Source organism: Macrotis lagotis, chromosome 1 (genome assembly GCF_037893015.1).
Source record: "Macrotis lagotis isolate mMagLag1 chromosome 1, bilby.v1.9.chrom.fasta, whole genome shotgun sequence".
Taxonomy (NCBI): Eukaryota; Metazoa; Chordata; class Mammalia; order Peramelemorphia; family Peramelidae; genus Macrotis; species Macrotis lagotis.
The window spans coordinates 873,508,468-873,534,566 of record NC_133658.1 but is presented as its reverse complement, the minus strand read 5'-3'; the positions used below and the strand labels follow the sequence as shown (position 1 = coordinate 873,534,566).

The following is a 26,099-nucleotide window of genomic DNA, read 5'->3' as shown; positions in this document are numbered from 1 at the left end:
CCCCCACTGGACTTAATTCTCTGTGTTCTAAGGATCCTCTCAGCTCTGACATTCTGTGTTCTTAGGTCCTAAACTAGCTCTGACATTCTGTGTTCTCAATTCCATTATAGCTCTAACATTCCATCTTCTGAAGTACTTCCCAGATCTAACAGTATAGGAATCTAGGGTTTCCACTGATTATATCTATAGTTAGTCAATAGGGAAAGCTGGGATCAAGGGATGTCATTATCCCTAATCCTTATTCTGCTCCTAAATTTGAGGTTCAATTGGGGAATTAGATGAAAAGAAATTCAAAGAAAATGCCTGCAAGAATGACTTTTGAACTTAGTTTCTGAAACAGTAAGAATATAATAATTCCATACGGTGAATAGTTTTACAGTTGAGGAAACTGAGGCAGACAGAGGCTAAATGATTTGCCCAGAATCACTCAATTGGTAGTTTGTCTAATTTCCCACAAAAAGGAACTCAAGGCCTGGGGCTACTTTTCCTAAGGAAAGTGGACAGATTTTTCAAAGGAATACTACATAAGGTCTGCTCTCTTAGAGTCATATGTCTATCATAAGATTTGGTGGGATGGAACTCTAGGAGATCAGACCTTATAGAAAGAAAGGAAGAAAGAAAGAAAGAAAGAAACAAACAAACAAACAAACAAAGAAACAAAGAAAGAAAGAGAGAGAGAAAGAGGGAGAGAGAGAGAGAGAGAGAGAGAGAGAGAGAGAGAGAGAGAGAGAGAGAAAGGAAGGAAGGGAAAGAAAAAAGAATAAGTAGGAAGTAGCAGTAGTTAAGTGTGGCATATCAAGGTACAAGAAGAGGCAGTCCAATGTGGTAAAGTGAGAATGTGTGTGGCATAGAACATTCTCCCTAAACAGTACATCGGATTTCCCCCGTACACCCAAGCTCTCTGGGGAGAGTGGGCTCAAAATGAAAATTCTAAGGGTAAATTCTCAAATACGGTTACTCGAAGTATTATCTTCCTTTGTGGAGTCCTAATGACGTTTCCCTTAGGTACTGAGCCCCTCCAGTTAGTGCCTCTGCACATGTATCATTATTAGTCCTTCATCACCTCCCTGCTCTTGTGGTTACCGTTACCAGCTTGGATTCACTCTTTTTTCCAGTTCTGGTCACCCATCGAACCTTTGATAAGGCTGTAGGTTCTCCTGAACTCCCACAGTTTGGAGGAGGGTGACAGAAAGGAAAAAGAGATGAAGAAGAAAGAGAAAAGGAAAGAGAAAAACTCTTCCTCTATCCATTCCCTCTCAAGTTCTTTAAAGGAGTTTCTCAACCACCAAATTTGATCTGATACATCTGTTTCTTTGAAATTAGTAAAAAAATTTAAAGTTACTAAGCCAGTTGAATTAGTTGCTATTCAGTTTTAATTTGTTTCCCATCCTGGTGATCTTTTCTTGGTGGGTTATTGTTGCCTTTTGTTTTTACAACAAAGTATTTCCCCCTTAAGGTCTCCCTACCAAAGATCCTTTCCTCCCATGTACAAAGAAAAGTATTTCAGCTAGCTCTTCCTGCCCACTGACAAAAGCAACTGGTCTGATGGCCAATAAGACATTCCATTCTGCATCCTCTCTAGGGAGAGGAAGGGAGGAGGGTTTCATCATCTATCCGTACTTACAATTAATCAGCATTCTACTGCGTTTTATTGTGTGGTCCTTTATATCATTCAGTCACTATGTATCATGTTCTCTTGGTTCTGCTTATTTTAATCTGCATCAATTCATACAATGAACTGCTTCTCTGTTCATATTTAGACAAAGCCAAAGCAGATCTCGGAATTAGTCATCTCCATCATTTCAAATGGTGTAATAATTTCCATTACATTTATATAACACAATTCTTTGAGCCATTCCCTAGTTGAAGGACATCACTTTGTTTCCAATTTTTTGTTCTTTCAGTCTCAAAAACAATAAAATGATGGTATAAATATTTTGGAATGTATGGGACCTTTCTTTCTTTCTATTTTTGAACTCCTTGGGGCCTGTGCCCAGTGCTCCTAGGTCAAAGGATATGAACATTTGAATGACTCTACTCACATAATTCTAAATTGTTTCCCGAAATGACTGAACCAATTTGTGCTTGTGTGTCTCTCTTCCTAGAATCCTCCAGGATTGGCTAGTCCTATCATTTATCATCTTTGCATTTTTAGGGTCAGTTGCTTTGTTTTGTTTTCCTCTTATTATTGGTAATTCAGATCAGTATATCATATAGTTTTAAAGTGCTTGCAATTCTTTTAAAACCATACATACCCATCTGTGCATTTATTTCTTTGGATATGCAACTCTTGGATATTCAAGAGGCAGTAAGACCTGGGTTCATATCCCACTTTTACCACAAGCTGTAGACAAGTCAGTATCTCTCAGTGCCCCTAGACAACAAAGAATCTAAACCTTGAGCAGGTAACAAATGGAATTGACAAAAGAAGCTTCCTTGCCAGAACTTTCTTAAGCCAATAAAATTGGATTCTAGACCAAAGCAAGAATTTGACTCTTTTTTTAAATTAAAGAATTTACTCATTTTGAGTTTTACAATTTTTTCCCCCAATCTTATTTCCCTCCCCCCACCCCCACAGAAAGCAATTTGTCAGTCTTTACATTGTTTCCATTGTATACATTGATCCAAATGAGAGTAGTGAGAGAGAAATCATATCCTTAAAGAAGAAACATAGATTATAAGAGATAATAAGATCAGAAAATAAGATATCAGTTTTTTGAATTTGACTCTTTTTAAAAATAAAATTTTATTTTTTCAATTACATGTAAAGTCATCTTTTAAGACTAATTTTAAAAAATTGAGCTCCAAATGTTCTTCCTTCCTTCTTCTCGCCCATCCCTAAGATGGTAAGCAATTTGATATAAGAATCTGACTCTTAACAGAAATATTTGATGTCAAGATTTTTTTCCTACTGAAGTATTTTCTCCTTATTCTAGCTGCATCAGTTTTATTCAAGTTAAAGCTTTTTAATTTTATTGAAGCAAAACCATCTATTTTATTTTTTGATTGATATTTTATTTTATTTTTTCAAATGCATGTTATGAATGCTTTTCAATTTCCATTCGCTTACATATTTCTAAGTTACACATATTTCTAGCACCCTCTCAGCAGCAGTCTGGTAAAAGTTGTACATATATATTTGTGTTTAACATGTTTGTTTACTAGTTATTTTGTGTATAAAGAATTTGAACTAAGAGAAAGAAAGAAAATCATGGGATAGGAAGGAAAAACATAAGAGAAGTTTTTTTTAAAAAGTGAACTTTTCTGTGTTATTTTTTGTTTGTTTTTTCCCCCAGACGTGTATGGAATTGTCTGTAGCCAGTATCCCAGGGTTGTCCTAGCTCTGAATTGCTTAGAGGAGCTGCATCCAACATAGTTGATCAACTCACAATGTGGTTGTGAATGTATACAATGTTCTTTTGATTCTGCTCCTTTCACTCAGCAGCAGTTCATGTAATTCTTTCCAGGTTTCTCTAAAGTTCAACCACTCACGGTTCTTATGGAACAGTAGTACTCCATAACATTCATATACTTTAACTTGTTCAGCCATTCCCCAGCTGACAAGCATTCTCTCAGTTTCCAATTGAGCTGCTAGAAATATTTTTGAACATGTGAGACTTTTCCCAGTTTTTTGTGATTTCTTTTGGATATAGGCTTAATATTAGTATTGGTGAGTCAAAGAGTGTGATCAGTTTTATTGCTCTTTGGGCATGGTTCCATATTGCTCTCCAGAATGGTGGAAATTCCTTCAACAAACTATCTATTTTATAATAATAAATTGCGATAGGGTCGAAAAACCATGATTCCATAAGTATAGAGGGAAATCCACTGTTCTGCAATTTTATAGTATAGAGAGTAACCTAGAACACAATGAGAAATGACTTAAACAAGGTCATACAGGAAAAGGATTTTAATACAAATTTTCCTGCCTTCCAAGCAAGCTTTCTAACCACCCCACTAACTCTTCCTTCCAGGTTTTTAATGCATCATTCAATAAAACAAATAAGGGGAAAAGCAACAAGGGGATAAAAGAATCCAGTAGCCCCTTGAACAATTGTTATTTTTAATATTAAAAATACTCAAATAGAATACAAAAAATCTATGAAGCAAGATGCCATACACAGTAAGAGAAAGAACTAAGAAACAGAAGTATACCTACCATGGTTTTACATATATGTGTGTGTATCTTTATCTAATGGCAGTCTCCTCTAGAGTGTAGAGGGAGGGAGAAAAAAGAAAACTTCATAGCAGAGAATAAAAGAAAACTTAGAAGGAAACACAGAAAAACAGGGTAGCTTTGAAAATGATGTGTAACATTAACTATGATGGATGCAGCTCCTCTCAACAATTCAGAGATCTAGACATCCATGGAGACCTCTTATGGACAAAATCAGTCACATTCAGAGAAAAAAACAAAACTAAACAAAAAACCAAACCTCTAATGTTTTTCCTTTCTCCTTAGCCCTAATTCTTCATACACAAAATGGCTAATATTTAAACATGTTAAACACAAATGCACATATACAACTTTTGCCAGACTGTTCATCACTAGGGGAGGGGGAGGGGAGGAAAAGAGGGTGGCAGAAAAATGTGTAACATGAGTATGCAAGTGGATGCATGTTGAAAAACTTTCATAACATGTAATTAGAAAATGAAAATAAAATAAAAAACATGAAAAAAAGAAAAGATGTGTAACAGAGGGGTAGGATAGAATGGAGAGAAATACAGAATTAATAATCTTAACTATGAATATGAATGGAATGAGCTCTAATAAAAACTATAAATCCTACAATGTGTTGTTTACAAGAAACATATCTGAAGCAGAGAGATACACACACAGGGTAAAGGTAAAAGACTGGAACAAGCAATATTATGCTTCAGCTGAAGTAAAAAAAAAAAGCAGGGATAGTAATCCTGATACAAGACAAAAGTAAAAATAGATCTAATTAAAAGAGATAAGGAAGAAGACAGACATTAGTTAAGGCTAATCAATAGGTGTATTTGTGAATTTTTGTGAAATATTTCTATTTTGTCCATCAATTTGGGAGTGGCTGAACAAACTGATATATGAATGTTATGGAGTACTATTATTCTTTTTTTTTAAGAAACCAATGTTTATTTTCCATCCCCCGCATTTTTCCAACACTATTAGAGCATCTGGGTAAAACTTAGGACCACTCTGTGGTAGTTCCTACCCATTCAGTGGCCTGAGCAGTAGGAGCTGCAGAGCAGTCCTCAGTAGCCGGCTGAGCACTCCAATCTTCAGTAGGGAACTGCTGAATGGGCACAGATGGCACCTGGACGCCCTCAGACCAATCAGCCACCTCTGGCTGAGCAGCAGTGAATTCTGGGTCAGGTGCAGTCCATTCACCCTGAAATTCCTCCTTTGTCACTCACTGTCTTCTCAGCTGCGGCCTGCTCTTCCTTTTCAATCTCCTCTGGATCTCTGTAGAAGTAAAGATCAGGCATGACCTCCCATGGGTGCTCACAGGAGATTGTACCACGCATCCGCAGGACTTCTCGGGCCAGCATCTACCACATCAGACCCACTGAGTGAGCTCCCTTGTTGTTACATGGAATGGCAATGTCCACATAGCGAAGTGGGGAGTCTGTGTTGCACAGTGCAATGGTTGGAAGGTTAACATATGATGCTTCAGTCAAAGGCTGATGATCTGCACGAGGATCAGTGACCACCAAGAGGGGAGGCTCCCTGAAAGCTGCCTGGATCTGGTTAGTGAAGGTGCCCGGGGTGAAGTATCCAGCAACAGGTGTGGCACCAGTGGCAGCAGCAAATTTCAGAACAGCTCTCTGGCCAGTGTTCCTGGATGAGATGACACTAACATCAGCTGGATTTTCAATGGCAACAATGGCACGAGCTGCCAGCAGAAGCTTTTCCCAAGTTCTCTTCAAATTAATGATATAGATGCCGTCACTCTTCCTTTTGTAGATATACTGTTCCATCTGGAAGTCCAAATTGGTGCCACCCAAATGGGTGCCCGCAGCGAGGAATTTGAGGACATCCTCCTCCTTCATCTGCAAGACATCCAGGGCTCTGGACATTGTGAAAGTTACTACAGAAACCGTGAACAGCGCCGTATGGACCCCTCTTCTGGGCAGCACGGAAAGCGAGTACTATTATTCTATAAGAAATCATGAGCTGCCTACCTTCAGAAAAGCCTAAAAAGACTTGCATGAACTGATGCTGAGTGAAGTGAGCAGAACCAAGAGAACCTTGTACACATTTACAACATTGTGAGATGATACAATGGAAACAACTTCTCTCAGCAGTTCAGCAATCAAGGACAATCCTGAGACATCTATTAAGGAAAATGCCGTCCACATCTAAAGAAGGAACTATGGATTCTGAATATAGAACAAAGCATATATGTTCACTTTTAAAATTTTTTCTTATGTTTTTTCTTTCTTTTTCATGGTTTTTTCTCCTTAGTTCTAATTCTTCTTTCACAACATGACTAATATGGAAATATGTTAAAACAATTGTTCATGTTTGTTGCCATGGAGAAGGGGGAGGGAAGGGGCAGTAGAAAAATGTGGAAATCAAAAGCTTGCAAAACAATGAATGTTGAAAAACTATCTTTATAAGTAATTGGAAAATAAATAGTATATTCAAAAAGGAAAGAAAATGATGTGTAGTATTTATTACATAATTTTTTTAAAAAGAATTAAATGATGTGAAATGGAAATCCAAGGTTTTATATGAATGCTAATTTTACATTGTGCTATGTATATAGAAATGTTCTTTCTTTTTTTGTCTTTTTATATTTCAATTCAAAGTGGATTTTTTTAAAAATTCAGAAGCCTCCTTAAACAGCAAACACAATCTCCTTTCCAGATAGAGAATAAAGGCAGCCAAGAGCCACACAGTTTTTGAATATGAACTCATTTGCAGAACACTCAAGAGAAGTATTGTGAAAGAATATGATCAGTGATGCCTTTTAAAACAGAAAAAGACAGTGAATGTAAAAACATGTCTATAGAAAGTTTGGCATGAGACCTAAATAAGCCTTATCATTACAAAAGCACCCATACTTGCAAATGATGAGAAAACAGGTAGATGTAAAATGGAACAAATTTGTTAAGTTTTCCATAACCATCTATTGGAATTATTTGCAATGGAAGAACTCCCACATTTGGGCTATAATACCTCAGTCCCCATGCGATCTGTTAAGAAGTAGGAAGGTAAAGTTATGCAAGAGCATAATGAGAAAATCTATGCTGGGATCTCAAAAGCAGGAAAGAACAATTGACAAGCTATCTCAAGAAGGGGGGAAATACCAAAAGAGAGTGTATGGTAGGGGGGAGGTAGAGGGGGGAATCACTGATGCTATTAAATATCCACCAAATAAAAGGAATCTGAGAGAATACCAGTAATTACCAAACTGCTTTCTCATCTTTATAAAACATTTTAAGGAGATGGTGCTGCATGATTAATACAATATCTGAACTTGGGAAGACCTGACTACAAAACTTATCTCTGACACCATCAGCTGTGAGACTGGCTAATTCACTTCACTGTTTTGTGCCTCTATTTCCTCATCTGTAAAATGAGATGGTTGGACTCAGTGCTTCTCTAATGTTCCTGCCATTTCTAAATCTATGAACCCATGATGTCCAAGTAAGGCATTTGACGTTCTTATCTGCCCCTAGCAACTCTTTAAGACTTTTCTACTAATTAGTTCACAAGCAGATTGCAACTCAGAAGAGAGAATTCTCATTCTAGGAGTCCCTCACAATGATAAATTCTCAGGTCCCTTGTGTGACCATATGCAAAATCTTTATAAAATTGATCTTCATGGAGGGTATCCTTCATATTGATTTTAAAATGAAATAGGCAGTCTTTTTCAAATAGTTCTCTGGAATAGAGCATATGGACTTAACATCCTAACTGTGCATGTGCTCTTCCCACCTGACTGTAAGCACCATGAGGGCAGGAACTAGGTTTTATTTAAGCATTGTGGATTAGACTAATAATAACCTTAAGACCTATTAATTATTTCCCTTGTAACAGAATTATGGAGTGGGTAGGACTATTTTTTAAAATAATTTTTTATTGATAAATGATTGAAAAATCACTTGTTAATTGTTTAGGTAGCTAAGTAGTATAGTGGAGAAAGGGCAGGGCCTGGAGACAGAAGATCTAAGATAAGTTCAAACCCTACCTTAGACACTAGTCATGTGCCCTTGAGCAAGTTACTTAACTAATTTGTGCCTCAGTTTCCTCTCTAGAAAAGGGGGATAATAATATCACCTTCCTCCTAGATTAAATGTTGCCCTTCATTCTTGAAAAGGACAAAAATGCCATCACTATGTTAGAGGGAAGTTACAGTGTGTTTGATTGTGGTTGATCAGACCAATATGAGCTCAGAATGCTCTACCACAGGTTGGGCACAAAGAGGCCATGAGAACATTTGAAGTAGATTCTCTAAATTCTCACATCTCAAATTTCTTTTGAGCTACTATTAATTCTGCTTTGCTCATAGGGAAAAACGCCCTCTCTGATGAGGGCATGCCATGCTGGGCAGTCCTGGGCCAGGGTCTTCCATGTCACATAACTTTCTCCTGAAACTGGTCTAAGAAACAAATGAATGAGCATTTGCAAAACACTATAGAAAAGGGGGCAGCTAGGTGGTGGCTAGGTGGCGTAGTGGAAGTCAGGCGTACCTGGATTCAAATCCAGTATCAGACACTTAATAATGACCTAGCTGTGTGGCCTTGGGCAAGCCACTTAACCCCATTTGCCTTGCAAAAACCTAAAAAAAAAAAAACACTATAGAAATGCTAGTTCTTACTATTAGTAAGGGTCAAACAAGATGTCAAGCTCTTGGGATACAAATGCAGGCAAAGCTATTCCTGTTCTCATAAAACTTACATTCTAATAAGTAATAATTATACATAGAGGAATGGAGGTCAGAGAAAAGTGTATTGACTGGGGAAATCAGAGATAATGGAGATGGGAATTATGGGACAATTGAGGATTATGTCCTTGATTGTCTTGTAGAGTTGATTTGATTTATTCTGAGAATCTTCACAATTAAAATTGAGTGAAAACTTGATTCTAGGTAGGGGAAAGAGGCAGGAAAGTAAGCATATCAATAGTGGGGAAGTGGTCGCCTCCTCCATCTATATAGTCTTTGCATTTCCTGCTTTCTACTTTTCTCCTTCTTGTGGAGCTTCATCCCTTATAATGGGGGATAGGAACTGAACCCATACTTTTGGGTTTGTGGATTCAGGTGAATAATCTAAGTTATTCAAAAATAATTGGGGCAGGAAAAAGACTGCTGGGCCAGCTTCCTATCCAGGAGATCAACAGAGAAAGAAGAGAAAGAGGAGGAGGATGAAGAAGAGGAAGAAATTGCCTCTAGTAAGCAAGCTGAACCTTCTTTTGCAGCTTTTTAGTCTTAGAGAATGTCCTAAATCAATGAGCAAGCTCAAATAGAACAAATCCCAGAGGGTTGCAATTGACTTAGAAAGCCTCTAGTTAACATTATTTACTGTATTATATTTTTATTATTTTTAAAATAATTTTATTTATTTTAAAAATTTTTTCCCAATTATATTTCAACTACTTCTGTTTCCACTCAGGAGTTGCTGACTGCCTACAGCTGTGACTGAGTTTGCTACTTCTGATTCGACTGAACCCAGAAAGGGTGAGTAACTAACTCCTCTAGGTTCACAAAGTTAGGATGCTTCAGAAGTGAGATCTAGCACTAATTCAAATTCCTTAAATAACAGACCATGCCTTCTTGACTACAAGAATGACTCCCGGGGCGGCTAGGTGGTACAGTGGATAGAGCACCAGCCCTGGAGTCAGGAGTACCTGAGTTCAAATCCGGCCTCAGACACTTAATAATTACCTAGCCGTGTGGCCTTGGGCAAGCCACTTAACCCCATTTGCCTTGCAAAAACCTAAAAAAAATGACTCCCTATCCATTAAGCAACACAACTTGTCATTTCCCCTTCTTTCTTATTTTATATACAATAAACATTAAATATTTATTGCATTGAACTGAATCCAAACACAGATCCTTTTCCTACTGACTTCCATGGGTCCCTGCAATGTCCTCTCTATGATGCATGCACAAGGTCCTAAGGTTTGATGGGGAGGACTTTGAAGCTTGGAGAAAAAGTAGATGCAGGGCTAGATACAGCCTTGGCTTTTGACAGATAGAACTGGGAAATCCTTTCATTATTATTGGGCCTCACATCACTGGCTCTATTAAATATTATCTCATTCTTCTCTTATCAGTACATCTCTGGACCATCCAAGACTAAGCCTACTCCTTGTCCCTATCATCAACTTCCCTTTCTTCCTCTTCCTTCTTCCTTTTGTCCTCCTGTTTTTCCTCCTCCTCTTCATCCTCCTCCTCTTCTTCTTCATACTCCTTTTTCTCTTTTTTTCCCCTGTTGATCTCCTGGCCCAGCAATCTCTTTCCTGCCCCCCAGTTATTGTGAACAACCCAGATTTTTCACCTGAAGTCAATGCAAACCTATAACAGGGCCAACCCCATGGAAACTCTAACAACAAGCTACCCAAACAAAGGCCAAACCCTTCCAGGAAATTCTGCGGGGAGGGGGAAGGAAAGAAGGGAGCCTCCTTCACTCTGGTGACTTAGGAATCTGGAAATTCCGGTGAGGCTGTTGGGGTGCAGGTGTAGGGTGCCGAGCTTGCTTCCATATAAAGAAATCCCAAGCTCTAATGTGTTTTCATATTGTAATCAATTCCCTGACATCACCATCATAGTAGTTCATTTCTATAAGGCTTTGATGGCTTACAATAGCCTCATGACATATGTGGTGGGTATATGATCATTCTTATCTTATATGGGGAAACTGAGGCTCAGAGAAATAATGAAATCCTAGCTATAGCACTAGAAGGGACATCAGAGAATATCTTGTCCTCCATCATTATTATTATATAATAGTGCTAGTTTATGACTTTATTGTTTTAATCAGTAAAAATTTAAACATAATAATTGTAATGAATATTATAAATAATAACAAATATAATTAAATAAATATTTAATAAAGTAATCATTGCATTTTTAATTAGACTATCAACCCATTAATACATATTGATGAATTATTAATATACAATATATTAATAAAATCAATAAATATTGCTGTTCTAAATTAAATCATGCTATATGACAAATTATTAATAAAATTAATAAGGGTTAATTAATTTAATCAAATAAGAGTAATAACAGCTAGCATTTTGTATAACCCTTAAGATTTACAAAGCATTTTACAAACATTATCTCATTTGATCCTTGTAATAACCTTCCACATTTCTCAGAAAGGAAACTGAAGCACAGAGTGGTTAAGAGACTTGTTTCAAGGTCATGTAGCTGCTAAGCGTGTAGTCAAATTTGAACTCAAACTTGAGTCTTCCTGACTTCCAAACCCAACACTATGCACTATGGTACCATCTAGCTGCAGTGGAGTTGAGGATGACACTGAGATTGGGAGGTAGGGTTTTATGAATACTGGTATCCTTGATGGTAAGAGTGTTGGGGGGATGAAATAATATGAGGTGTCAATTGGTCATCCTGTTTGAAAGGCACAAAAAAAGTTATTTGATGATTCAAGACAAAAGGTCAGGAAAGAGGTTACAAGTGGATATATAGACCTAGGAATCATTTGAATAGAAAGGATAACTGAACTTTGGGGGGCCAGTGAGGTCACCAAGCAAGCTAGATGAAGAAGAGAAGGCCCAGGTAGATCCTTGGGGACAGGGACAGTTAATAAACCTGAGCTGGAAGGGACCTCAGAAGCCAGTCCCCTTGTTTTATAGATGAGGAATCTGAGGTTCATAAAAGTTAAATGACAAGGTCACAGCAGAAGCAAGTGGCTAAGGTGGGATTTGAACCAAGAAAATGTTAGAGCTGGGAGGGAACATAGAACACAGAAAGTTCATACTGGAAAGAACCTTGAAACAGCATACATAAAACCTTAGTTCTGGAAGGCCCTTAGGGACCATCTAATTCAGTTGCCTCATTTTATAGAAGTGAAAAAATCAAGTCCTAAAGAGAGGAAGGACTAAGACCCTACAACAATCTAAGTTTCCTCACTCATTTTAATTTTGGACACATAAAAATTATTCACATGGAGACACTTCTCATGATTAAATAGCATGAGAAGTAACTTCCAGCTAAGCCTCAGATATCCCCACTGAACTCAGAGCCATATAGATATAGATATAGAACTATCCCAAGATCATGTCAAGACCATGTCAAGGGAAGCCCATGTAAGTGACCAGATATCAGAGAGATGGTGGACGTCCCACCCATTAAGCATTGTAGAAGGGAGCAGGCAGCTACATGAGTCCTTATTCCCCTGCCCTCTTCCTGCTGACAGCAATCTGCCACCTGGTAGGCTGACGCCTAGGTCTAGGTCCATCAGGAGTGGTGCCGGATGCTGAACAATGGGCCAAAAGGATGGACAGGACATCTCCCTAAAAGAGCTGTGAGGACTGGCCCCCATGGCCAGACAAGCCTGTCTCTGACTACATTGAATACAAAGGCCCTCTCATGCCAGAAGACAATCCAGCCCATTCACACTGTTCACTGTTTTCTTCTGACATTCCCAGAGCCACTGTTTTCTTTGCAGCTTCTGTGAGTGAATCATTCAGAATTAATGACCCTGGGAACAATTAATTAGGAGCAGGTTCAACTCCCTCTTGCACCAGCAGACAAAATGAATTTGTGCCACCAAGACTGAAGGAAGCTGGTGGCACAGAATTTACAGGATCATGGGATTTTAGAGATGAGAGAGACCTTAGATAGAACAGAGAATGTCAGAGCTGGAAGGGTCCTTAGAATACAGAATATCAGAGTAGGAAGAACCTTAGAACATAGAATGTCATAATTGGGAGAACCCTTAGATCATAGAAGGTCTGAGCTAGGAGGAACCTTAGAACATGGAATTCAGAGTAAGGAAGGGCTTTAGAAGAGAGACTGTCTGAGGACTTAGAGATTATTTGGTCCAATACCTCATTTTATTATTGAGGAAAAGAAGCCTCAGAGAGGGGGGAAATATGAAACCAGAGGTCACATGGGTCACATGGAATAGAAGAAGTCAAACCCCAGGCATTCAGATTTTCAGTTCAATACTCTTTTGATTATACGATGTTGATTTCTGTGTCAACAGCCTCCATTTGCTTTGAATCATTCTGAAGGGCTCTGGGGACAGAAAAATGATTCACTACCCAAATAATAATAGCAATAATAATTGTAGTGATAACAGTACTAATTTTACAATGCTTTTTGGTTACAAAGTCCTTTCACAAAAATGTTCTCACTTGGTCCTGGGGGGGGGGACCCAGGATTATTATCCCCAATTAAAAAAAAGGAAATGGTTCATGGAGATCATTTGACTCACTTGATCAAGGTGGTTTCACTAATGCCAAAGCCAGGACTTGCCTTCCAACTTTTCAGACTTCAAATTCAGCGTTCATTCCACTAAACCTATGCTTCTTCTGAATCTATCATCTATGTGTGGAATAGAAGTAGGGAGAAATTGCTTCCGGGTGCCCCATAAGTCCATTGGTTCACCAGCCTCTGGTTTAACCTCTTCTCTTCTGTATCAATAAGGAAGGGGAAGCCAGGACCCTGGAAATTTTAGGGACTCTGGAAATTTAACTCAAGCGGATTGTTCTAATGAGAATTCGCCTGGAAGTAGTCATTTTAACTCTGCTCTGGGCAATGCCAAATCAAACTTTTTTTAATCACATGAAGAACTGGACAGAACAAGTCCCAGGATCTATTTGGCAAGCCAGAGCTGTCCATGGTTCATTTACTTGTGCCATTAACCCAATAAGGAAGAAACTTGAACAAAAGGCACCAGAGCAAAAGTCCCGTATCTGTGGGTGATTCACAAAGGGAAAAGAACCAAGGATGCTTAAGCTTAACTCCATTCTCCCTCATTGCCTCCCTTGGGTCACTTGAGGAGATCCTTAGGAGAAAATTGATCTTTATAAAAAACACATAATGCTTTTCTTATTACTGGTTTATTATAGTTCCTTTCCACCCTATATTCTATGTTCTAAAGTTCTTTCTGGTTATGACACTGTGTTCCAAAGGCCTTCCCAGGTCTGACATTCTGTGTTCTAAGGACCCTTCAACTCTGACATTCTGTGTTCTAAGCACCCTCCTGACTCTGGCATTCTGTGTTCTAAGAGCCTTCCCAACTCTGACATCCTGTGTTCTAAAGGTTTTCAAACTGTAAAGTCTTTCCCAGCTCTTATATTTCATGTCTGAAGTGCCATTTCTGACATTCAATTATCAAAGGTCCTCTCCAGTTTCAATATACTCACAGAAATTCTAGAAGGGCTCATTGTTCTCTCCTCCTCTTCTCATTCACTCAGACATTTTCTCCACTAACTCCTACTTCTCTTCCATCTCTGATGAAGAGTTGGCCCTTTTTTGTCAATGTCTACCTCATTACATGTACCCTTGATTCCATCACTTTCTATCTTCTCCAGCAGATTTTCTCCTATATCATCCACACCTTTTATAACCTCCAATGTCTCCTTATTGGCTCTCTTTTTGCTGCCAACAAACATGCAAATGTCTCCCCATCCAATGTCTCTTGAACTTGCTTTGACTAATCCTGTTAGCTATCGATTCCCCCCATTTTCTGCTAAATTTCTAAAGAAAGCCATTTACCATAGGTATTTCCATTTCCTCTCCTTAAACTTCCATTAAACTCTTCACAATCTGACTTCCAACCTCATGATTCAATTGAAACCACTGTCTCCAAAGTTGCCAATGTTTTCTTACTTGCCCAGTTTAATGACCTCCTCTCAGTTCTCATCCTTCTTCACCTCTCTGTGGTCTCTGACACTATGGATCACATTTGTTCCTAGGTATTCTCTCTTCTCTAGGTTTTTATAACACTGTTCTATCCTGCTTCTCTTTGATCCTCTCCAGATCTCTCTAACCACAAGTCTCTTTCAGATTGTCCTGAGCCTTCTTTTCTTCTCCCTCTATACTGAATTCAATGAATGTCTCCATAAGGATGGTTTCTATAAATATATACATATATATATATATATATATATATATATATATATATATACAGAGAGAGAAACAGAGAAAGTATAAATATGTTCTCATATTACCAATGTCCTTTTTGATATGTCCAATTGGATGCCCAAAGACATCTCAAACTGAAGTCATTCATTATCTTCTGGTTCCCTTTCCCAAATCTTTCCATTTCCCAGCTTCTCTATTGCTGTCCAAGGCACCACTATCCTTTGGGTCTCCCAAAGTCACAACCTCATTCTGTCATCCTCCAATCTTCACTTTTACTTGTACCCTGCAGTCAGTGTTACTCTCTTCACAATATCTTTCCAAGCCTCTGCTGCTCTCCATTCACACTTGGTTCAAGCTCTCATCATCTCACATCTACTAAATAGCCTTCTGATTGGTTTCCTTGCCTCAAGTCTCTTTCTGTTCAATTTCCATCCTCCATGAAGCTGCCAAAGGTATTTTTCTTAAAGTATGGATTTGGTCTTGTCACTTCCACTGCTCAATCAACAGAAGTGGCTCTCTTTTATGTTTAAAGCCTTTCACAACCCAGTCCTTTCTTACCTTTCTAATGTTTCACTTAGGTCCTCACTATATATTCATTCTACAATTTAATCATTCTGGCCCACTTGCTTTTCCTGGAATGCAATATCCCATCTTCAAACTCCTGTCTTTGGCAATGGTCATCCCCTTTCACCTAGAATACCCTTCCTCTTCACATCTGCCTCTTAGTTTTCTTGACATCATTCAAGATTCAGCTCAAATCCCACCTTCTGCAGGAGGCCTCCTGGTTTCCCTCCAAGATTACTTTCCAATTATTTTTGTCCATTTCTTTTATGTATTCAGAGATTTGCTTATTGGCCTGTCTCCTGTTCCCCTCCCCCCAAGATAGCTCCAGGAAGGCAGGGAGAATGTTTACCTTTCTTTGTATCATCAGAAATGAGAACAGTACCCAACATATGGCAAATACTTAATAAATTCTGCACTTTAAATGCCCTTCCTTCTTCTGACATTCCAAGTTCTAAGCTGAACCCCTTCCTCCCACTCCCCTCACTCCCCACCAACACACCCATACTCATACTAACTCTAATATTCTCCACTCTAAGATCCCTTTCAGTTTTAATGTCTAAAGACATTGGAAGCAAGAGAGATCCTATGGTAAAATGGGAATTCAACTAGCATACATTACACAAATACTGCCTACAAGAACATTTTGCTCAGGGTTGGAGGAAACATGAAGTTTAAGATATAGACTCTATTTTCCTAAGATATAGTCTAACAGGGGTAAATATAGAGAACATTCAGAAGAAGCTAGATTCCAATCCTATCTTGACACTTACTACCTGTGTGATAGGAAACAAATGATTTAATGTTCCTGAATCTCAATTTCCTCTTCTATAAAATGAAGGTGTTTATTTATGGCCTCTGTGGCAGCTGAGGCCCTTTCCAGCTCTATAATTCTATGAAGAACAAAAGACAGTTTTAGTTCTTCCTGTTGAATTAGACATCATTCCAAGATCTATTTTTATTAGGATATGAAAAAAGTGTGGGAATAAGACAGGTGAAAATTTGTCCCTGGTCAGACACTACCAACGCTAGGTTTCCTCCCAGCTAAAAGGGTAAATCAATAACCTGAAGCTATAGCTAAATATGCCAATAAGTTAGTAGGATCAGTGAGCAACCTGGTAGGCAGAAGAGAGGGGAGCACCTGTGCGGGTGGGGAGTCCAAAGTTCAGGTCAGTTGTGGGTCAAGAATGATAAGCTTCTTTGGAAGTTCAAGTCTTTCTTCAGAGTTATGCCAGGGCAGAGAAGGGAAAGCAAAATAGAAAACTGTTTATATTTTTATTCTTTTATCACCAGGAGGAGTCTTATCTACCATGATGACATCTCTGATATCTACTTCTATCTTTAACTAATTCTGGTTGCATGCCATAAGATTAAAGTCTAGTATTCCCAGCCAAAAAAAAAATGTTGTAATGGAATTATCTGAGTTTTTGTTTACTGGAAAATAAACAAATGGCATAAACTTGAGCAAACTACCTCTCTGGACTTCACCATATTGGATTCAATAAGAATTTATTAATAAAATGATATTTTATTTTTTTTAGAAAATGATAGAGTTTTTAGAATTTTCATCTGATCTCCACATCACTCTGAAGTTAATGGAATGATTCACCTAGGTATAGTTATACCTATTTAATATGGCTGGTTTGCTTTGCCTGCTTAAATTGACATTGGTATATGAAAATTATATGATTTTTTGAGTTTAGGGTTTTTTAAATGGATTCATTGTCTTAATACTAAAACCATAAAATATGTATGTATATATGAAAGGTTTATAAATGAATATATAAAACCACTATATGCAGAAGTATTCTTTATTGCCAAAAAAATTAATTTATTAACTACTTCCTTTATTCATTGCATTGGGCTAGAAACTAAGAAGATGAAGAAAAAAAATGATCAACAGACTGCTCTCCAGCAATTTATATTCTCCTGGGACTCATAAGCTCAAAATTTGTAACAGATGGACTAGAATTGAATGGGATAAGGATATCCCTGTCTCACTTTGGTGTAGGGGCTGCGGTTGTGCTATTTGTCCATTGATTTATGCCATTTTCGCTGCTTTATCACTGGATACTAGTTCTCAATTGTATAAATGATGTCTCCAGTTAATCTTGGTGACATAATCATTGTTGTTTTGCTGTTGTTCTTGTTGTTATTGGAGACAATTCATTGTTGGCCCCAAAAAAAGATTATTGGGGCTCGGAGCCAGAAAACTTGGGTTCTAGTTTGGTGACATACTAGGTGTTTAGCCATGGGCAAATTACTTTCGCTCTAATCTTTGGTTTCCTCATCCATAGAATGGATGAAATCATACGTGTCCTACTTAACTCTGCAAAACATAAAACATTATATGTGCTATCAGGGTATGCTGGTAGTAAATGTTTAACAATCAGCTCTCCAGGGGGAAATATGTGGAAGATGCATATTTAATTTAATCTTCATAATTGTCATTTTCTCCATCACTTTCTCAAGTGTACTCAATCAATGAAACAATAAATCAAGCATGAATTTTTAGTATTTACTGGTTTTCAAGGTTGTGCCATAGTGCATAGAATTCTGGGTTTGGAATCAGAAAGATTCATCTTCCCGAGTTCAAATCCAGCCCCAGAGACTTATGAGCAATATGATCCTAGTCAAGTAACTTTAGCCTGTTTGCCTCAGTTTTCTCATCTGTAAAATGAGCTGAGGAAAGAAATGGCAAACCATTTCAGTATCTTTGCCAAGAAATTCTCAAATGGGTTCAGGAAGAGGCAGACATGACTCTCAAAACTAAAAAAATGACTGAACAACAACAAAATTATAAATGCTTACAATGGAAATTTAATAATCAGTTTATTAACTGGTTAGAGCTATCTTTGTTCATCATCATCACAATAGCAACAATAACAAATTTAATAAATAATATAGAGTAATAGGTAAACAGTAGTTAAGTAAATAGCTGTGCAACCTCGGCCAAGTAACTCTGGACCTCAGTTTCTCTATCTGACAAAATTGCAGTTACTACATATGTTGCATATGTAATAGTGCTTTTTAAGGTTTATTAAGCACTTTGTACCTTAATCTGAAATAACGATCTAAATCTTGTATCTTAATCTTAAAATTAATCTAATAGAAATACAAAAATAATCAGTTGATTCTTTTTTAATTTAAATTAATCATTTGATTATTAAGAGAGGCATGGTGGGGTAGCTAGGTGGTGCATTGGCCCTGGAGTCAGGAGGACCTGAGTTCCAATCTGACCTCAGACACTTAATAAATACTTAGCTGTGTGACCCTGGGCAAGTCACTTAACCCATTGCCTCAGTAAACTAAAATTAAAAAAAGAGAGAGAGAAGCATGGCTCTTCAGGAATAAGAAAGTGTTAGGCCCGCTGTCCTTTGTCTTGGTCTGATCCCATATGCAGTACTACATTCAATTTTTAGTGGCAAAGTTTAGGAAGGACATTGATAAGATGGGTAGAATTCAATGGAGGAATTCAGGATGTCAATGTCTGTAATATGGAGGTTGGTTGAGGAAACCAAAAATGTTTCACCTAAATAAGAGAAAACTCAGCAGGGACATAAGGGATATCTTGAATTATCACATAGAAGAGAATTTAGTCTTGGGTTGCTGAATCTTAGAGATTAGAGCTTCTGGGAACAATGGGACAGTGCCAAAGAAGTAAATGTAGACACTGCATAACTCCTAACCAAGAGAAATATCTACAAACAGAAAAGGCTAATGGGGGGGGGGGGCAGTGGTTTGCCCTTCACTGGAAGTCTTCATGATGATGGCCATATGATAGAATGAATTTCTACTCTATTAAGGGTAGACTAGTAGAATGTGCACCATCTTTTCCTCTGCTGATCAAAGACCCACCATCCTTCAAGGCTCAACCCCAGTTTTCACTTTGTGAAAGCCTTCTCTGATCACTCTAACCCACAATGAGTTTGTATTCAGGCATACACTAGAGCCAGTTCCCACCCAGCCCAATTGTTCAGTGTTCAATGAGAGCATTTATGCCTCAGAAATTGGCAAACTTCCCAAATGGGGACTTGATTTGTTGTTCTGTGAATTGTCTAGATTAAAGAATGTGGTGAAGAAAATGCTAATAATGCAAACTGAAGTTAAAAGTATACTATGGATACTTTTTTTTTAAGGAGATCCATTTTTTAAAAGGTAATCAGGGTTCAGTGACTTGGCCAGAGTCACCCAGTTAGGTCTTCCTGACTTCAGGATGGTACTCTATCCACTAGAGTCCATGGTTAAATACTTGCCAGCACACCCTTCCTCTGGATTCCCATAGTGCTGTTAGAACCACACAGATTAGCACTGACATATTCTGATTGCTCTTTGGGCCATAGTCCCCATACCGCTTGCTGAAATAACGAATTCTGTTAAGACAAGGGCTATATTTTCTATTTCTCCCAGCAGTACTCAATGTCTGTTGATTAATTTATTGGTTAGAGGCAGCTAGAAAGGGTAGTGAATAGAATTCTGGATCTGGATTCTGGAAGACCTGAGTTCAAATCCTACCTCAGACATTTACTACCTCAGATAACTACAGTTACATAACTTCTATATGTCTTAATTTCCTTATCTGTAATATGGGGATCCGGATACTACCTCGCTCCCAAAGTCATTGTGAGGATCAAATGATACAAACCTTAAGGCACAACATAAATGCTTTTGTTCAATTTTGTTTGAATCTTCATGAGCCTGTATGTGGTTTTCTTGGCAAAGTTACTGGAGGGATTTGCCATATCCTTCTCCAAGGAGTTAAGGCAAAGGGAGAAGTGATTTCCCCAGGGTCCTACAGCTAGTGAGTGTAGGAGGCTGAATTTGAATTCAGTTCTTCCTGACTCCAGAGCTCTAGCCACTGAGCCACCTAGACAGCCTCCATAGAAATGTTAGCTACCATTGATTAATTGTTGAATCACATTGTTTTGGAGAGCACCTCTATTCCAAACACTTCTAACAAGTTAATTCATGTTCCTCTTTCCTAGTTATGACCTCAATGTAGAAATCACAGAATGAAGAATGTCAAGAATTGGATGGGACCTTAGAACAAAGAATATCAGAGATGGAAGGCAATTCAGAGCAGAGAAAGTTAGAGCTGAGAGGGACCCTAAAATTAGCTTGCTAATTTGAAATCACACCCAAAGGGCAATAAAACTTTGAATTCTCTTTGTCCCAATAATACTACTCTTGGATCTATATCCCAGAGATTGCAATAAAGAATAAAAAACATACATGTGCAAAAATATTTATAGCAGCTCTTTTTGCAGTGGCAAAGAATTGGAAATTAAAGGAATTTTCATCAATTGGGGAATGACTGAACAAATTGTGGCACATAAATTGATGGAATACTATTATTCTAGAATAAATAATAAGGGATGGGACTTCAGAAAAGCCTGGAAAGACTTGTATGAACTGATACTAAGTGAGCAGAACCAGAAGAACAATGTACACTATCAGCAACATGAGGTGATGATCGATTATGATGGACTTGCTCATTTCAGTAGTACAAATGTAAACCAAAGTTTATAATCTTTAATTTTTATAAGTTATCTTTTGTATTGTTTTTATCTCTCTAATATTTTATTTCCATTTTGATTTGCTTCTTCTTTCACAATATGAACCTATATTTAGTATGATTGTGCACATATAATCGATGTTAGATTGCTAATCTAATCAGCAGAGGGGAGGGAAGGGAGGGAGGGAGAAAAATGTGAAACTCAAAATCTTACCAAAAAATGATAGTTGAACACTATTTTTGCATGTAGTTGGAAAAATAAATAAAAATAGAATATAGCATTACTAGAACATAGAATGTCAGAGAAGAAAAAGCCTCTTAAAGACCATGTAATCAGACGTTCTTCCCCTCCCATTTTACAGATGAAGAAACCAAGTTTCAGAGAAAGGAAGAGACCTGGTCAAGATAATGTAGCAAAACTCATATCCCTGAGAAGAGAATACTTCATAATCAGAGAAACGAAGGCGCAGACAGAGTACCCCCCCACTCCCCGCGTGCCAGATCGTATAGTAGAGAAAATAGGGTGGGAGTAACTGGTAGTGGGGATGACTTGTTTAATTCCCAGAAGTCAAGTGAGGAGCTTTGAGAAAAGGTGGGACAGAAGCTTTAGGAAATGAATGGTGAGTTCCCCAGTGGCCCTGATATATCCTTATAAAGTGAAAAGATTTCCCATGAGTCAGCTAGACTTGATCCCCTGCTCTTTCATTTGGGTGCGTTTTTTTCTCCCTCATCTGTTCTTACAGAGCCTTTCACTGCTCCTAGGATGAAGTCATACTAGTCAGCATGCTGCTCTGTGGTAACTTTCCTCTGAATTGTCGGTTCACAAATATGCCACCCTTGGACACAACTGGCAGGTTTCTGAAAAGGAGAGGCCATCGGGCTGCAAGTCAGGAGACCTGGCTCCTAATCCCTGCCCCATCACTGAGTCAGAATTGGTGAAATTGCTGATCTGGGCTGCAGTTTCTCCATATTTGAAATGGGGCCTGTCCTATAAACCTCACAGTTTGCTCTGAGAACCCAATAAAAATCTCAGCGTAAAAGTGCTTTGTAGGAAAAAAAAAAAAAAAGAAAATACTACACAAGGGCAAGACATTTGAGGGTTGGGTTGGGGTAGGGTGGGGTTTTTTGATCTGTACCTGGGATTTGATCACATTTGATATAGCCCTGGTATAGGTTGGGGAAGTTAAAAGAGGGATAGGAATAAGGTTGCCTCTCTATCCCCACCCTCGCTTCTCAAAGGGAGAAAGATAGCTTTGAAACTTCAATTTTAAATTTATCATATACACTTAAAAATCAAAGCAAATTCCCTGTAATATAAAGTCACAGTTTCATACATAAGAAATTCCTTTTATTCTACAAGGCTTACAGAAATGTTCATTTTGGTTTTTTTTATTAAAGGAAAATATGAGTAAAATATAACAATTATCTCTGCATTAAAAATTAAAATTTCCTTTACTCGTGCACTTGCCTATAATTTAGTGTTAGAAAATGTCTTGAAACCCTAAAGGTTATGTGACTTATCCAGGATCACACAGTCAGCACATGTAAATGGGAGGGCAATGAACCTTAGCATTCCTGACTTTAAGGTCAACTCACCCATTGCTCCACTTTGCCTTGCCAAGTAGCAGTAATATTAAAAAGAATGGGAGGAAGACTTTGTCGACCTTTTTTCTATTCATAAGGTCCAAGATTCAAAGCTAAATCCTCTATAACTAGCCTCTCATTTTATTTTTATTTTTCATTATTAATAAACACCAATATGAACAAAGATCCCAAAAAAGATTGTATGTGAAATTTTGATTCTATTTTATTTATATATGTTTATATCTATGTCTATCTTTTACCTTCCTATCCCCTTTATTTATCTTCTTATCTCTATCTCCCTCCCAGCTTCTATCTACCTTCTTCATCCATCTATCTTCTCTCTCTAACTTATAATATAAATATAAAATCAAATAATAAAATTGAATATATAAGTTCTTTTTAAATCCTTTTTTATTTTTTAAAAAATTTTATTTTGCCTAATTAAATGTTTTTTTCACTTTACAGTATTTTTCTAATTATATGCAACAATAATTTTCATCATTCATTTCTGTAAGATTTTGATTTCCAAATCTTTCTCCCTCCTTGCTTTTCTTCTCCCATCTCTAAGACAGCAAATAACCTGATATAGGTTATACATGTAGAATTCATGTTAAACATATTTCCATATTAGTCATGCTGTGAAAGAAGACTCAAAACAAAAAGGGAAACAAATTTTAAAAAGTGAAATTTTGTATGATTTGATCTGCATTCAGACTTCATAATTCTTTCTTGGAATATGGATGGTACTTGCCATCACAAGTCTTTGGTAATTGTCTTTGATCACCATATTACTGAGAAAAGATAAGTCTATCACAGTTGATAATCATACAATGTTGCTGTTAAGGTATATAATGTTCTGGTTCTATTCACTTCCTCAGCATCAATTTGTGTAAGTCTCTCCAGGTTTTTCTGAAATCTGCCCGTTCATCATTTCTTATAAAACAATTTTCTTATAAAACAATAGTATTTCTATTATATCCCCTAATTACATAGTAAAACAATTTTTTACCATTTGTTTTGCTTTTTGAGATCTAAATTCTATCCTTCCCTTTCCCCCTCACCTTTCTCATGTGTAGTAAGGCAATACAAGAATTCTAAAGTTTTCCTATTTATCTAGGAATTATTTATCTCTGCATTCTCCTATTATTTTGACAAAAGTAATATTTCTCTCCCTGACCCCTTCAGAGTAGCCAGCCAGCTGCTCGGTCCCTTTATTGAGTGCTGTCATAAAGTTAAGCTCAAAGAAAACGAGAATATTTCTGTATTTCCATTCCACTCAACAACTCAATTCAACATTTACTAAGTATCTAAAATCAATTAATCATGAAAAATTTATTTTTATGTTTTTTTGCTATTTTTTAAATTAGTGGACATTTAAAAATTTTCTGTTCTTCATTTTCTCTCACATCCCCCCCTTCCATTGACCAAATATTTTTAAATGAAAAAAATCCATAACTGCATCTTCCAGCAAAACAAATTCCCACATTAGCCAAGTCTGGACATCTCTTTCTTCATTTTAAATTTATCACTTCTCTGTCGGGGTGAACAACATGATTCATCTTCATTCTTTTAGACTGGTGATTTTTCATTGTGTTGGTAAGAGTCCTAAAGTCTTTCAAAGTTGTTTTTCACTGTAATGTAGTTATCATTGCATAAATTGTTCTCCTAGGACTGCTAGCTCCTCTCTGTATCATATAGAGTTCTTTCCAGTTTCCTTTGAAACTATTCCCCTTGTCCTATTTCATGGCACAATAGTATTTTATTACATTTATTTAACATAATCTGGTTACTCATTCTCTAATAGAAAGTTACCCCCTTAATTTCCCATTGTGGCTACTGCAAAAAGAGCTATAAATTTTTGTACATATAAATCTTTCCTTTCTTTGATTTCTTCAGGGTTTAGGTCTAATAATAGAATAGCTGGGTCAAAAGTTATGCACGGTTTGGTCAATTTATGGGCATCCTTCCCAATTGCTTTTCAGAACGACCGGAAGCATCTCTACCCTAGGGTATCAGTTTTTCCACAGTCCCTCAACATTTATCTTTTTCCTCTTTTCAGTCCCAACAGCATTCATTAGACACCTACTATATGCTAGTCACCTTACTTACAAAGTCAAAAATGATTAAGTCCTGTCCTTAAGGAGCTTTTATTCTATTCAAAAAGAATGTGTGCAGATCAGAATACAAGCCTCTGGTATAGATACCAGAGTTTAGCTGGAACAAATTAGACAACAAAAGAGATCATTCATATACATATATATTAATTCTATAAAGACTTTAGAGAGATATAGAAAAATATTTAAGGGAGACTCTGGGCTGACCTTCAGAGATGTCATTTGATTTGAACTTGAAGGTCAAACAAAGGAGAGGGAATATATCTCAGATTTAAGGAATAAATTTTCTTTTAGAAAACAAAGGCTTTCAAAATTCTCCCATGGACTTTATTTATTTATTAATTTGGTTTCTGCAAGGTGATGAGGTTAAGTGATTTGCCCAAGGTCACACAGCTAGGCAATTATTAAGCATTTGAATTCAGATTTGAACTCAGGTCCTCCTGACTCCAGGGCCAGAGTGCCCTGTGCCACCTCACTGCCCCTTGTCACCTAGCTGCTCTACCATGGAATTTAATGATTTGTTAACCTCCTTTACTACTGTAGCAGCAGTATACACATACCAGTTGTACATCCACACATTATATAATGTCTATATTATATATAATATAATACATAATATATATGCAATGAATGTCTATATCAGAAATCAATAAATTTTACAGATGGGAGAAACTTTAGGACATAGAATCCCAGCCTCAGAATCTAAAAGTTTAAAGCTAGGAGGAAATTTAAAAGATAAAATGTCAGGCTTGGAAGGGATTTTGGAAAATAGAGCTTAGAACTAAAAGGGGACCTTAGAACACAATTGGGAAGGCCTTTAAAACACTGAATGTTAGTGTTAGAAAAGACCTTGAAGCATAGAACGACTGAGTTGGGAGAGGCACTTCCAAAAGTCAAGGCAGACCCAATATCCTCTCCTCTACACTTTCTCTTTACTCAATTTACTCAAAACCTTATATGTATTGTCAGATTAAAGACCATAGGAAATAATAAATGACTTCAACAGCTATAAAAACCACTTTGGGACTATTAGGGATTTTTTTGGTGATGATTTATTATACTTAATACTAAACATCCATAAAAACAAGTAATCTCACTTTATGTGTGTTTACATTTGAGTTAATGACTGTTAGAGCATTTTATCTCCCAGACTCAGGGAGAGAGTTGATAGAAGCTGTCTGGCCCCATGTTTGTAATGGTCTGGGCAGCAGTTGGTATCAATTAACTGTGTGACGACCATAAGCAAGTCACTCAAACTCTGGACCTCAG

The 26,099-nt window shown here is 37.4% G+C and overlaps 1 pseudogene; it reads right to left on the bottom strand.

Moving 5' to 3' along the window:
* Positions 1 to 5,153: 5,153 nt before the first annotated feature.
* LOC141491208 (small ribosomal subunit protein uS2 pseudogene) lies at positions 5,154 to 6,087 on the bottom strand (annotated as a pseudogene).
* Between the last annotated feature and the right edge of the window lie 20,012 nt (positions 6,088 to 26,099).